General features: G+C 39.8%; 1 protein-coding gene across 1 annotated transcript in view; it reads left to right on the plus strand.

The window, feature by feature from the left end:
* Positions 1-505: 505 nt before the first annotated feature.
* CLGN (calmegin) overlaps positions 506-13,755 on the plus strand; it is a 56,783-nt gene continuing 43,533 nt past the window's right edge. Inside the window, exon 1 of the mRNA XM_045985471.1 lies at positions 506-592. The gene's annotated coding sequence lies outside the window, so the exon portion shown is untranslated. The remainder of the gene's footprint in view (positions 593-13,755) is intronic.

The raw sequence follows: 13,755 nt of genomic DNA on the forward strand, positions 1-13,755 counted from the left end.
ATTTCAGGAAGAAAGCAATTATGTTAACATTCTATAGATCTTTATCATACACACGCCCACACGAAATAAGCCTCCTTGCAGACCACAATGACTTCTCATCTCTTAACATATAGAACTCTAGGAAAGGCCTGTGGTACTAACTGGGCACTGTTCAAAACGTGGTTTATATAAAACTCAGGACCCACTTCTGTGCAATAGCAGGCAGAACCCCTCTGAATGCAAAGAAGACAGCCGCTCCTAGGGAGGAGAAAGCCTTCAGGCTAATGAGGAATGCGTCCCATGCCAGTCCAGGAGCCTGGTCCATACCACGACTGGTTGGCAGAGCTGGCGCGAGCCCGAAGACGCGCCTTAGGGGCGGGCTGGGCCGCTCAGCGTAAGCCTCGTCCAGCAGCGCCCCTCCGCGGCGGTTGAGCCTCTCGGTGCACGCGCCTCCCGCCGCCGCCTCCTCCCAGCCTGCGGCCGCACGCGCATGCGCGGTTAGCTGTCGCTGCTGGGCGGCCGCCGGCGGGATTGGTCTGGGGAAGCGCGGGGACCAAGTGGCAGCGACTCGGACATCTGAGCTGCCACTGCCGCAAACGGGCCCGCAAGACAGGTGCGTGGGCAGTGGGCCACTTGCTTGCTGCTCTTTCTGCTCGGGCTAGGGTGAGGAATGGGAGTCATTGCTTCTACGCCCAGGGCGGGGATTCCTGGGCCGCACCCCTTTCTTTGGCGACCCTCCAGGCTGAACAGGTTGGAGCCAGGTGAGGGGCAGGCTGTGGAGTTTGGGGTTGGAGGTGCCCCGAGCGAGGCTCTCGGGTGGGCTCTCCCGGCCTCGGGAGGAGGAGAGCCAGCCACGGGCGGCAGGAGTGGATGCCACGCCGGGTCCGTTGGGTCCTCCCGAACTGCTGCGTCCACCTGCTGCGCTGAGGCTGCGGCTGGGGCGCAGAGAAGACGGGTGCCCTCTCCATCCCGGCCTGTCCCCGGGGGCTTGAGCGGCCCCAGGGAGCCGAGTCAGTTATTCCAGCGGTTACCATTTCAGCCCCGTTCCAAGCTCGAACCCAGGTGCGCGCTCAGGAGGGATGTCCGGAGGGCGGGGGCGTGTCTGGGCGCAGCTCACCCACCCTACCCGCTAGTTTTCACGAAAACGTGAACAAAACCAAAAAAGGCGCAGTTTGCGCAATCCCTGCCTCTGTAAAGGCGAAGAGACCCAACCCTCTTAGCGCGGGGACCTGTAATTTCTGGCCACTCCCTAGATGCACTGCCTGGAGCCCGGTGTGCGCCACCAGGGAAGGAGCGGGAAGGTTGGGTTGAATCCAGTGAAGCCCTAATTACTATAGACTCATTATCGCCAAAGCCTGTTTACGATCAATCAGACGCTTTAGCTGATTTTATTTATAGCATCGCCCAAGCAACAAGGAGGCATTTGCTTGGGATTTAAAAGCAAGTGGCAGCAAAGCACAGAAGGGGGAGAGAGAGAAAGTGGCCGTGGGAAGGACTCTCAAATTAGGAAAAAAGTTTGAAATTTTGATTCATAAAAGCCACCAAAACCCTGATCTAGTCTTAAGATTTCGCTTGCTTTAAAATTTTTACATCACTCTAGGTCTTTTAATCACTCTAGGTAGCCTTCCCTTGGTAATAGTAAATTGGCCTCTTTTCACTTTACATTTCTGCCTTCACGTTTAGTTGGTTGGATCTTCCAATACCATTTAGACCTATCCCCAAAGCCTTAGAGCAAGATAATCTATATTATCTAGTTGATATAGTTAAGTATTGTATATGAATAAGTATGTTGATGGATGTCTAGAAATTGAACAGTGTTATAAGTTAGCTTTACTGCTTTTCAGTGCCTAGTAAGTTTTAGTGCTCTTAAGTAGAAAGCTAGAATTGTCCTTTTTTTTTTTTTTTAAGATTTATTTTTTTGACAGATAGAGATTACAAGTAGGCAGAGAGGCAGGCAGAGAGAGAGGAGGAAGCAGGCTCCCTGCTGAGCAGAGAGCCCGATGCGGGGCTCGATCCCAGGACCCTGGGATCATGACCTGAGCCGAAGGCAGAGGCTTTAACCCGCTGAGCCACCCAGGCGCCCCTAGAATTGTCCATTTTAATGGACCTTTTAAATCATCTAGTTTGACCCTTTCAGTTGGCAAATGAAAAACAACAAGACCCAGGCAGTTTTAACCTCTTGCCTTTTCAGTAATAGAACTAGGAGCTTATATCATTCTGTAATTGAGTTCCTCCGAAAGTTGCAGGACAACTAAAACTTTAAAAATAGTGATTTTTAAACTCTACCTTTGAGACATAGTGTTGGGTGAGTCCTCAATCAGCTACTGAAAATGATCAGCAGAAAGGCACCTCTGTTATAAGATACAGCATACAGAATAGTATTAATGTATTACATACATAGGTGAGTGTTGACGGGAGCGAAGGAAATAAGTCTTAAAAGGACAGATTTTATGCTGAGAACTGCTGTACATTTTTATAAACAGTAAGATAAGACTTGTTTTAGAAAACTCACACTAGAGAGAAGGTGGAGGAAAGAGTTAGAGATTGGCCAGACTGAAAGTGAAAAGGCAAAGTGGGAGTTTGCTAATCTACTTCAGAAATGATAGATTCCTAAATCAGGTTGTGACTTGGGAATAGAACAAGACATTTAAGAAATGCCCAAGTGTGTTCAGCCACCAGTGATATAGGGGATCCATGAGAAAAAATAGTCTTAAGATGATGGCCAAGTGACTTGACTGGTTTAGTTGACTGGAGGTACAGTTAAGGGGGGAAGAACATTCAATAAATAGAGAAGCAGGTTTGGGAAGAAAGACTAAGTTCAAATTAGCAGAAACTTTGGGACATCCTTGAAGATGGGATAGTGATTTGAATTTATGAAGTGACTTTTGAGCTGTGGACAAGATTTGGGAGTCCTTGGCTATCTTTTATAGGTAGAAGCCAAGAGTTTATGTCATGTAAGAAGAGGGCTTGGGGCCAGAAACCTAAGGAATAGTAACATTTACAGAAGATTGGAGAAAGTGCCTGTGTACAAGGCTGAGAAAAGGAAGAGAGTTAAGAATCAGGAATGGTGACAAGAAAACCAAGGGAGGAGATGGTTCCAAGAAGAAAGCAGTCAGGAGGATCTGTAGTTAATAGAACTGAAAAATATTATTGTACTTGTCAATGAAGACTTCGTTTGTAGTAACAGTTTCAAAGAAGCTGTAATCAAGGAGCCCAGGAATAATAAAAATATTATTGCCATTGCTGCCATAACTAATTACTACAAATGTAGCATCTTAAAGCAATACCAATTTATTTTCTCTAGTTCAGTAGGTCAGAAGTCTGACACAGGTCTCACTGAGCTAACATTAGTGTTAGCTGGGTGAGTGACATTAGTGTGTCATTAGTGTGTCAGCTGGGTATCATTCCTTACTAGAAGCTCTGAGGAAATTCTGCTTCCTTGCTCATTCAGGTTGGTGGCAGAATTCAGTTTCTTGTGGTTGTAGGACTGAGGTTCCTGTTTCCTTGTTGACTGTCAGCTGAGGGCTGTTTTCAGCCTCTGGAGACCTTAATTCCATCTTTAAAGCCCCTTTTGCTGTGTGAGGTAACATTCACAAGACCCAAGGATTAGGGTGCAAACATCTTTAGGGGGATCATTATTCTGTCTACCATAGGACATTAGAAGTGTTAACAATTAATAAAAACATTCTCTCTAGGGGCACCTGGGTGGCTCAGTGGGTTAAGCCTCTGCCTTCAGCTCAGGTCATGATCTCAGGGTTCTGGGATTGAGCCCCACATCAGGCTCTCTGCTCAGTGGGGAGCCTGCTTCCCCCTCTCTCTGCCTGCCTCTCTGCCTACTTGTGATCTATCTCTCTCTCTCTCTGTCAAATAAATATATAAAATCTTTAAAAATAACATTCTTTCTAGATTTTGTTAGGGAGAGGAGATACCTAGAGACATTTATGTTATCCAATATGGGATCATTAGTTCCAGTAGTAAGCCAGTTATTTTCTTAAATATCCTGAAATTTATGTAAGCACTCTGTAATATTTTAAAGGATCATAGTAATGTATTACCATGAGCTTGTGTGTTGTTTAGGTTTTATATAACCTAAAACTGCTTTAAAATCTTTGCTAGAAAGATTTTAAAAGCCATTTAAACTAACTATATGTAGTTATAGTACATAAGTCTATATACATATGTACATAAGTCATAGTTTGGATACACATAAAAATATGGCTTTTCACATATAAAACCTACAGAAACTGGAATGTATGTCTGAAGGATGGAATGTAAAATATTTAACCTTATATTTTATAGACCTAGAACTTTAATCCCATTTGGTGAGAATTAAATAATTAAACCTCCTAACCTTAGAGCCTGAATAAAAGGAATGTATAACCTAAAACTTAACTTTGAGTCTCCCCCCTCTATTTAGCAGCACTCTGTATTCTTGAGTAAGAACACACTTTCTTTGTGTATAAACGGGATGCCAATACCTTCACCACAGAGTGCTGCAAAGATTGGGATCAGTATGTTAGAAAATAGTGTGTACGCAAGACAGCGCTGCTTATTCTTCCTGCCCCATTCTTCCCCTTTCAGTTCCTTCATCACGTGCTGGTTGCTTTGTTCTTGCCTAGGGAAATCCCTCCTTTCTCTCCTTTGCATTGCACTTGATTCTTAAAAAACAAAAAACAAACAAACAAAAAAAAACTTTTTAAAAGATTTTATGTGTTTATTTGAGAGAGGGAGAGCACAAGCAGGGGGAGCAGCAGAGGCAGAGGGAGAAGCAGGCTTCCTGTTGAGCAAGGAACCTGATGCAGGGCTGGCCTGAGCCAAAGGCAGACGCTTAAGGGACTAAGCCACCCAGGTGCCCCATTTAAAAAAAATCTTTTTTAAAGATTTTATTTATTTATTTATTTATTTATTTAGAGAGCATGGGGGCAGGAGCAGAGGGAGAGGGAGAGAGAGAATCTCAAACCAACTCCACACTGAGCAGGGGATCCAGACTGGCTGCTGGCCAAATCTCAGGACCCTGAGATCAAGACCTGAGCTAAAATCAGGAGTCCGATGGTAACCGACTGAGCCATCCGGGCGCCCCTGCATCATGCTTTAAATGTAACTTTCTCAAGCAGGCTTCCTCTGACCTTTCCCCTACCATGTAAATTCATTCCCCAACTACCAACTTTAGAACTTACTTTCCTGTCACTTATTATGGTTTACATATTACACCTGGGTTAATTTTTCAATGTTGGCTTTCCATCTTAGACTGTAAGCTCTTTGAGATCAAGAGCTATATATGTTTTGCTAATTACTGTAACTGACACAATTCCTGATACATAATTGGCAATCATAAATACTTGTTAAATGAACTTGTGAATGATGAATGTTAATATCAACTGACTGACCTCCCCTGAATTTCTGGACACATCAGCCATCACGAAATTAACAGATCTGTTGTGCAGCTCGTTCTGAAGCATGCTTGTTTCTTTGGTGAGAAAATAGCTGCATTTCAAATGGAGTCTTGCAGCGTCTTTGGAAGAAGCCTGCCTTCTAAGATGCCACTGTTTCCTGCCTCTCCATGTTGGATCTCCTGTGATCCTTCAAAGTGAATTTTCTGTTTTCAAATTCAAACATGAATTTTCTGTTTGCTACATGGAAAACTCCAAGTATGCCCTCTAATTTTGGTGAGAATTTGTCCCATTTTATTTTTGTGATATGGTAACACAAAACCTTTTAATCTGATTTTTCTGTTTACTATCTTTTCTAGCAAATTATGAATTGGGTTATTAAAATGCAGTCTGTCTGGAGCAAAATTCTCAAGTAACTCATAATAAGAGATATTTCTTCATAGATGTAGAGTAGAATTAGAAAATATGATTAATTTCCCCATACTAAATTAAATAATAAAATACAAACTTTCTAGACCATTATCTCTCTTCTCTATAGAAAAGTTTTATTATGTTACTTTTATTAATGTTCTAACAAACCTTAGAGGGCCAGTGTCGTAAGTATTTACATAACGATTTTTCTCTCAAAACAGTAGTTACAGACATCTATTATGTAAGGATTTAGTCCATAAATTTTTCCAGCAGTTAATTCTAAAAAAAGAAAATTTTTTTCTTTAAGGATCTTGTAGACTTTTTTGGACAGTGAGAACCCCCCTCATTTTATTCCTGGCTTCCCTCTAAGGGCATAGAAACCCTTTCACTAAATGTATTGCTGTTCTGTTGCCCCAACAACAAATTCTTCCCAACTGGTTGCTTCGTAACATCTTTTCCTTCTTTTCCCCTCTCACTTAGGAACTCATTTGTTCGTTCATTCATTCATTCATTCATTCATTCATTCTGTGAATGTGTATCTGTTCTTACTCATCATGTGCTGCCCCTCTTGGGTGCTGTGAATACAGAAATGAGAAGGAGTTCCCGTCCTCAGCAGGCTTATATTTTTGTCTGTGTTGTGTTCTGCATGATGCCTTCAGCTATTCTTTTGGAACTCTGTGGAGGTAGTATAAATCCTAAATACATACGTAAATATATCATTCTAATGTTTACATCAATATAATTTTTTTTTTAAAGATTTTATTTATTCATTTGACAGAGAGAGAGATCACAAGTAGGCAGAGAGGCAGGCAGAGAGAGAGGAGGAAGCAGGCTCCCTGCGGAGCAGAGAGCCCGATGCGGGGCTCGATCCCAGGACCCTGAGATCATGACCTGAGCCGAAGGCAGCGGCTTTAATCCACTGAGCCACCCAGGTGCCCCCACATCAATATAATTTTGATAATATAATAATATAATTCAAATAATATTTTTATATCCAGGAGTTCAGCTCTGTTCCTCTCATTAATCTCAGAACTTCAGTAGTTTCTCACTTTACAGGATCAGAACCAGGCTCCTTGGACTGTTTTGTAGTACTGTGGTATCTGAACTGCCGGAAAGTTGTATTTTCAATTATTATTTCTGCTGTTATGGTTCTTTTTCTACTTTTTGCTGTATCGCTTGAGGTCTTTTCATTGTTTCTAGGCTTTTCTGATTTAGGAAAAAAATAACTGGTCTTGGTCAAAAGTATGTATTAGTTAAGATAATGTTCAAATACATAGAAAACACAATTATCCCAAAGACCCAGCACCGTTTCTGGCTCCTGGCCTTCTGGGGGAGTGGGTGGCTGTGGCGGTTCATTGTATGTGTCTGCTTGACCAAACCGCGAGGTGCCCAGATACTCAGGCATTCTTCTGGGTGTGTCTGTGAGGGTGTCTGGGGATGAGGCAAACATTTGAATGATAGGCTGAGTAATGCAGATTGCCCTCTCCGGGGTGGGTAGCCTTCAGCCGGTCCCCTGAAAGCCTGAACTAAACAGAAAGGCTGACCTTCCAGTGAAGAAGAGGGAATTCCTCCAGCTGGGCTGTCAGAGCTGGCACTTCCATCTTTTCCTGTCTTTGGACTCGAGCTGAAACATCGGCTGTGTTTGGGTCTTGAGCTTGCTGGCTTTCAGACTGGAAGTTATACCAGTGACTTTCCTGGCTCTCAGGCCTTCAGATTCAGACTATACCTGCATCATTGGCTTTGCTGGGTCCCACCTAACTCCAGAGAAAATATAGTCCAGTCATGTCCCCTGGAAAAAGAGAAAAAAGCTTGGTGATCAGCCATCAATCTCTCTCACACTTTACAACAATTACTCGGTATCCTGTGATTGTCTTTCCTTTTAGGGCTCCAGCCACCTTTGATGTGGAAGTGAGCATTACTTCAGTACCAGTAAGCGAGCTGCACTTTATAATTTGTGATTGCGGGCTCACATTGGAGATTGAAGAGGGCTTTTAGGTGATGTTGGTGAAACTCTTTGAGATCGATAGGGCTGCTTGGCCTTTGTTTCGGATGTCAGTGAGAATGGTGTCTCATACTTGGCCAAAGTTACCTACACTTTGTTACTGAATCAGCCCAGAAGCAGTGCAGAGAACATACACGAGATCAGAGATACAGGAAAATGGATGCACTTCTCTAGGTCCTCCTTTCTTCCTCAGGCACAGATGATATTTAGTGATTTCAGCAATCTGTGTAGAGTTAGGAATGCACAGAAAGCTTAGAATCCTGGACATGCTAGCTTGTTTATTTGTAAGCAGGGAAGGCGGGGGTTGGCATTAGCATTAAATGTTCTATCTTATACCATATAAATGAAAGCTTGCTGCATTGAACATGCATAACTTAGGACGACTATTTATTTCTCTTATTTTTTTATTTTTTAAAGATTTTATTTATTTATTTGACAGAGAGAGACAGCAAGAGAGGGAACACAGGCAGGGGGAGTGGGAGAGGGAGAAGCAGGCCTCCCACCAAGCAGGGAGCCCAATGTGGGGCTCGATCCCAGGACCCTGGGATCATGACCTGAGCTGAAGGCAGAAGCCTAATGGCCCAAGCCATCCAGGCACCCCAGGACAACTATTTAAATCAGTAAAGAAACAGAAGACTTGAACAACAATATATACCAATTGGACCAAGTAGACATATTATGTGGAACACTCCATCTAACAGAGAGAAAAATTAATACCAGTCAATTGGAATAAATATTAATAACAATCTTCCTCCAGCTCATCCAAAAAACTGAAGATCCAGGAATACTTTCAAAGTCATTCTATGAGAGCAGTATTACCCAGATACCAAAGCAAGGCAGAGACACTACATGAAAAGTACAGAACAATATCACTGATGAATATTGATTCAAATACATTATTTTTCTTAAGTGCACATGGAATATTTTGTAGGATAGACCATATGTTAGGCCAAAAAACAAATCTTAATGCATTTTTAAAAACTGAAATCAGGGGCGCCTGGGTGGCTCAGTGGGTTAAGCTGCTGCCTTCGGCTCAGGTCATGATCTCGGGGTCCTGGGATCGAGTCCTGTGTCGGGCTCTCTGCTCGGCAGGGAGCCTGCTTCTCTCTCTCTCTCTCTCTCTCTCTCTCTCTGCCTGCCTCTCTATCTACTTGTGATCGCTCTCTATCAAATAAATAAATAATTAAAAAAATAAAAATAAAAAAAATAAATAAAAACTGAAATCATACAGTGTTTTTTTCAATTACAATGTAATAAAATGAGCAATCAGTAGCAGAAGGAAAACATGTGGAACATAAAGAAACACTCTTAAACAGACAAGAGGCCAAAAAGGAAATCACAAGGAAATTAGAAAATATCTTGAAATAAATGAAAACAGTAATGCAACATACCATAACTTAATGGGATACAGTATAAATCTTGTTAAGAGGGATATGTATAGCTGTCATTTACATTAAAAAATTAAAATCTCAAATTTGCAACTTAACTTTGTACCTTAAGGAACTAGAAAAATGAAAGCTAGCAGAAGGAAGGAAATAATAAAGATTCAGAGATAAATAGAATAGAGAGTAGATAAACAATAGAGAAAATCATTGAAACCAGGAGTTAGTTTTTCAAAAAGATCAACAGAATTAACTAACCTTTAGCTACATTGAGTAAGGAAAAAAAAAAAAAAGACTCAACTAAAATCTAAAGTGGAAGAGGGTACATTATACCATTATACCTGATTCTATAGATATAAAAAGGACTGTAAGAAAATACTACGGACAATTTTATGCCAACAACTGGGTAATCTAGATGAAATGGGTGAATTCCTAGAACATACAATCTATTAAGACTGAATCATGATGAAAGAAGAAATCTGAACAGACCTAGAACTAGTAAGAAGAGTGAATCAGTGATTAAACATCTCCCAACAAATAAAACCCAAGAGTGATATTGTATTCTTTATTTTGATTTGCCTCTAGCTACTCAAGTTGAATGCTTAACCTATTACTTTTAAGTATTGTGTTAACAGCAGCCCACAAGTTTCTTCATATGTTTTTTTCATCTCAGTTATGTTCAATGATTCTGATTGTGATTTCTTTGTTAAGCCTTGATTATTTGAATGTGATTTTTAAAAAAGATTTTATTTATTTGACAGACAGAGATCACAAATAGGCAGAGAGGCAGGCAGAGAGAGCGAGAGAGAGAAGGAAGCAGGCTCCCTGCTGAGCAGAGAGCCCGACACGGGACTCTATCCCAAGACCCTGAGATCATGACCCAAGTCGAAGGCAGAGGCTTACCCCACTGAGCCACCCAGGCGCCCCATTTGAGTGTGATTTTTAAGAAATTATAAATTCATGGCACCTTTTAAATGATCTTTTTTATTGTTGGTCATTTAATTATATATGATCAGAGGGAAAAAAACCCCCACAAAAGTGTATGGCTTAACTAATAAAGTCTAGCAAACATTGAAAGAAAAAGTAATACCAATCTTCCTCTAGTTCTTTTGATTAATTAAAGCAGAGGAAGACTTTTTGAAACTCATTCAAGGGTGGTGTTTTCCTGATACCAAAGCCAGACAAAGAAACTACAAGAGAACTACAGACCAATATCCTTACTGAATATTGATGCAAAAATCCTTAACAAAATACTAGCAAACAGAATTCAGCAGTACATTAGAAAGATTATAGAGTGGGCCACCTGGGTGCCTCAATCAGTTAAGTGTCTGCCTGTTGATTTCGGCCTGGGTCATCATCGCAGGGTTGTGAGATTGAGCCCTGTGTCGGGCTCCATGTTCAGCGGGGAGTCTGCTTGAGATTCTTTTTCTACCTCTTCCTCTGTCCCTCCCCTTGCTTGTATTCTCTCTCTCCCTAATAAATAAATCTTGAAAAAAGAAAAAGGTTATATACCATGAACAAGTGGAATTTATTCCTGGCATGCAAGGACAATTCAACGTATGAAAATCAATCAGTGCAATATAACACATTTCCAAAATAGAGGGGAAAAACTGTGATTATCTCAGTTGATGCAACAGTAGCATTTGACAAGATTCAGCACAGATTTATGATAAAGACACAATAAGTGTGAATACAAAGAAACAACCTCAGTATAATAAAGGCCATATATGAAAAGCCAACAGCTAACACCATACTCAGTGATGAAAGGCTGAAAACTTTTTCTCTAAGAACTAGAAAAAAACAAGTATTCCTGGTTTTTTTGTCACTTCTGTTCAACATAGTATTGGAAGTCCTAGCAGGAGCAATTAGGCAAGAAAAAGAAATAAAATTGAAAAGGAAGAAATAAAACTTATTCATAGATAACATGACATTATATGTAGACAAAACCTAAAGGCTCGACCAGAAAAACATGTTAGAGCTAATAAAAGAATGATGGTTGCCAGGGGCTTGAGAGAGGGAAAAATTAGAGAATTGTTGTTTAATGGTATAGATTTTAGTTTTACAAGATGAAAAGAGTTCTGGAAATTGGTTGTACAACAGTGTAAATGTACTTAGCACTACTGAATTGAATGATTAAAATTGTTTTAAATGGTAACTTTTATGTTGTAAATTCTACCACAATTTAAAAAATTCTTTAACTATACAAATTAGTTGCTTGTGTTTTGTAGTTTCACCTCATTGTCAGCCTCTCAATGCAACAATACAGACCTGGCCATATTTTACCACCTCCTTTAAGAAATAATAAAGTGGCAAACCTAACAATTTTGTTTGGAGCATATTGGTACCATAGTGTGATAACTTCCAAGTAATACTGTGACCTTCATGATTTAATTCTTAGTTGTCAGCTTGTCCATCACTGAATAATTGTAGAGCACTCAGGAATTAAGCAGAAACTATTAGGTCTGCATTTAAAAGTAATAAATAGCAGCAATGACCCTGAACTACATCATTTTTAAACGGAGACTACTATCTGTAGAACTATGTTGCCTGTAGAGTGGTTTGTGACCAATAGCAGTTTATTTTTAAGTATTTCATATCTGTAGTAAGATAATATGGTCATTTCTGGGTAAATATCTTCATAGCTTAATACTAATAACCTAAATCTGAGAAATTTCCAAGAGGTTCAAAGAATGTGCCATTACCATTTTTGTAATTTCTGTTGCTCTATCAAAAAGCATATGATAATGCAGTGGGGTAAGATTAAAAGGTAGCATGATATATTGATGTACAGTTCTAGATTTTGATCTCATTTCACATTTCCAACCCATGTGACTTTGACCAAGTTTTTAAATCTGTTTTCAATTTGCAGATTGGAAGTAGTAATGTCTTCTTACTCATGTCCTGGGCTGCAGAGATTAATTTAGCTCATCCCTTTATGCAAATGCATGATTATAGTCATAGAACCTTAGAGACAATAGACTTTTAAGATAAAAGATTTTCTAAACTTTTTCCTGAAGCTTTGTTAACTATTTCTGAAGGAAAGTTAGGAAGAACTGTAATATAGAAAACAGAATGGGATTATTCTGGATGAAGTAAGAATAGGGTTCCAGTAGAGTACTGCCTGCTTGGTGTTCCCTAAACTTTCCCAGAAGCCCCATACACCAGAAGTCAAACAAAGCACTTAGAATATATTTTTTCAACAAATTAATTATTAAGAAACTAAAGTCTGTGTTCATTTTGAAGAAGAAGATATGGGCCACAAGTGATATCGTTATTACTGCTATTGTTTTATGCATTTCTGTTTTACTTAAATATTATTGATAGTGAGTCAAGCAAAACACTTTACTACGTTATGGAAGTCGTGAGAGGCTCTTAAAACTTGAGAACCGAAGATGTTAGAATTATTAACAATTCATAAGCAGTTTGCAAGTACACTCATTCCTGTGCCAATAGTAAAAAAAATTTTTAATACCTATGGTTATTGAGTCAAATTGATCTCTTTAAATTTACTTTCTATCTCAGTTACACCTCTTTTTTATGATTCAGAGAGCTTAAACTCTCCTAACAAATAACAGCGTACATCAATTTTTGTGTTGTCTTTGTCCATAAAAATGGTGGTATTAACATACTTTATAAAATAGAATATTTCAATTATGGCAGATCACTTGATTTAAAAAAATACATTTTTCAAAGTGAACCTCAGTGTTATAGTCAGTGTACCACAGAAGACACCAAGGCTAACTTGATTTATTGATTTAACTTGATATATTCATATAAAGTTTTGATTTCATTAGGAAGGGTTCTAATCACAGATCAGTGAAACCAGGAGCTGGTTCTTTGAAAAGATCAACAAAATTGATAAACCTCTAGCAAGACTTAACAAAAAAGAGAGAGAGAGAAGAGACCTAAATAAACAAAAATACCAATGAAAGAGGAGAGAAAACAACTGATACAAATAATTGTAACAGAATGTTATAAAAGTCTCTAAGCAAACCACCTGGACATTTTAGAAGAGATGGATAAATTCCGAGAAATGTGTAACCTACCAAAATTAAAGCAGGAAGAAATAGAAAATTTGAACAGACCAATCACCAGCAATGAAATTGAATCAGCAATCAAAAAACTCTGAACAAACAAAATAGGACCAGACAGCTTCACAGGCAAATTCTGCCGAACATTGAAAAAAGAATTAAGGGGCGCCTGGTTGGCTCAGTGGTTTGGAGCCTCTGCCTTCGGCTCAGGTCATGATCCCAGAGTCCTGGGATTGAGCCCCACATCGGGCTCTCTGCTCAGTGGGGAGCCTGCTTCCTTCTCTTTCTCTGCCTACTTGTGATCTCTATCAAATAAATAAATAAAATATTAAAAAAAGAATTAATACCCATTCTTCTAAAACTATTCCACAAAATACAACAGGAAGGAAAACTACCAAATTCATTCTATGAAGCCAATATCATCCTGATACCAAAAACAGATAAAAACATCACAAAAAAAGAGAATTATAGGCCAACATCTCTCATGAATATAGATGCAAAGATCCTCAACAAAATATTAGCAAACTGAATCTAACAATATATTTTTAAAAATCATATAC

The sequence above is a fragment of the Meles meles genome, chromosome 2, assembly GCF_922984935.1.
Source record: "Meles meles chromosome 2, mMelMel3.1 paternal haplotype, whole genome shotgun sequence".
Lineage (NCBI taxonomy): Eukaryota > Metazoa > Chordata > Mammalia > Carnivora > Mustelidae > Meles > Meles meles.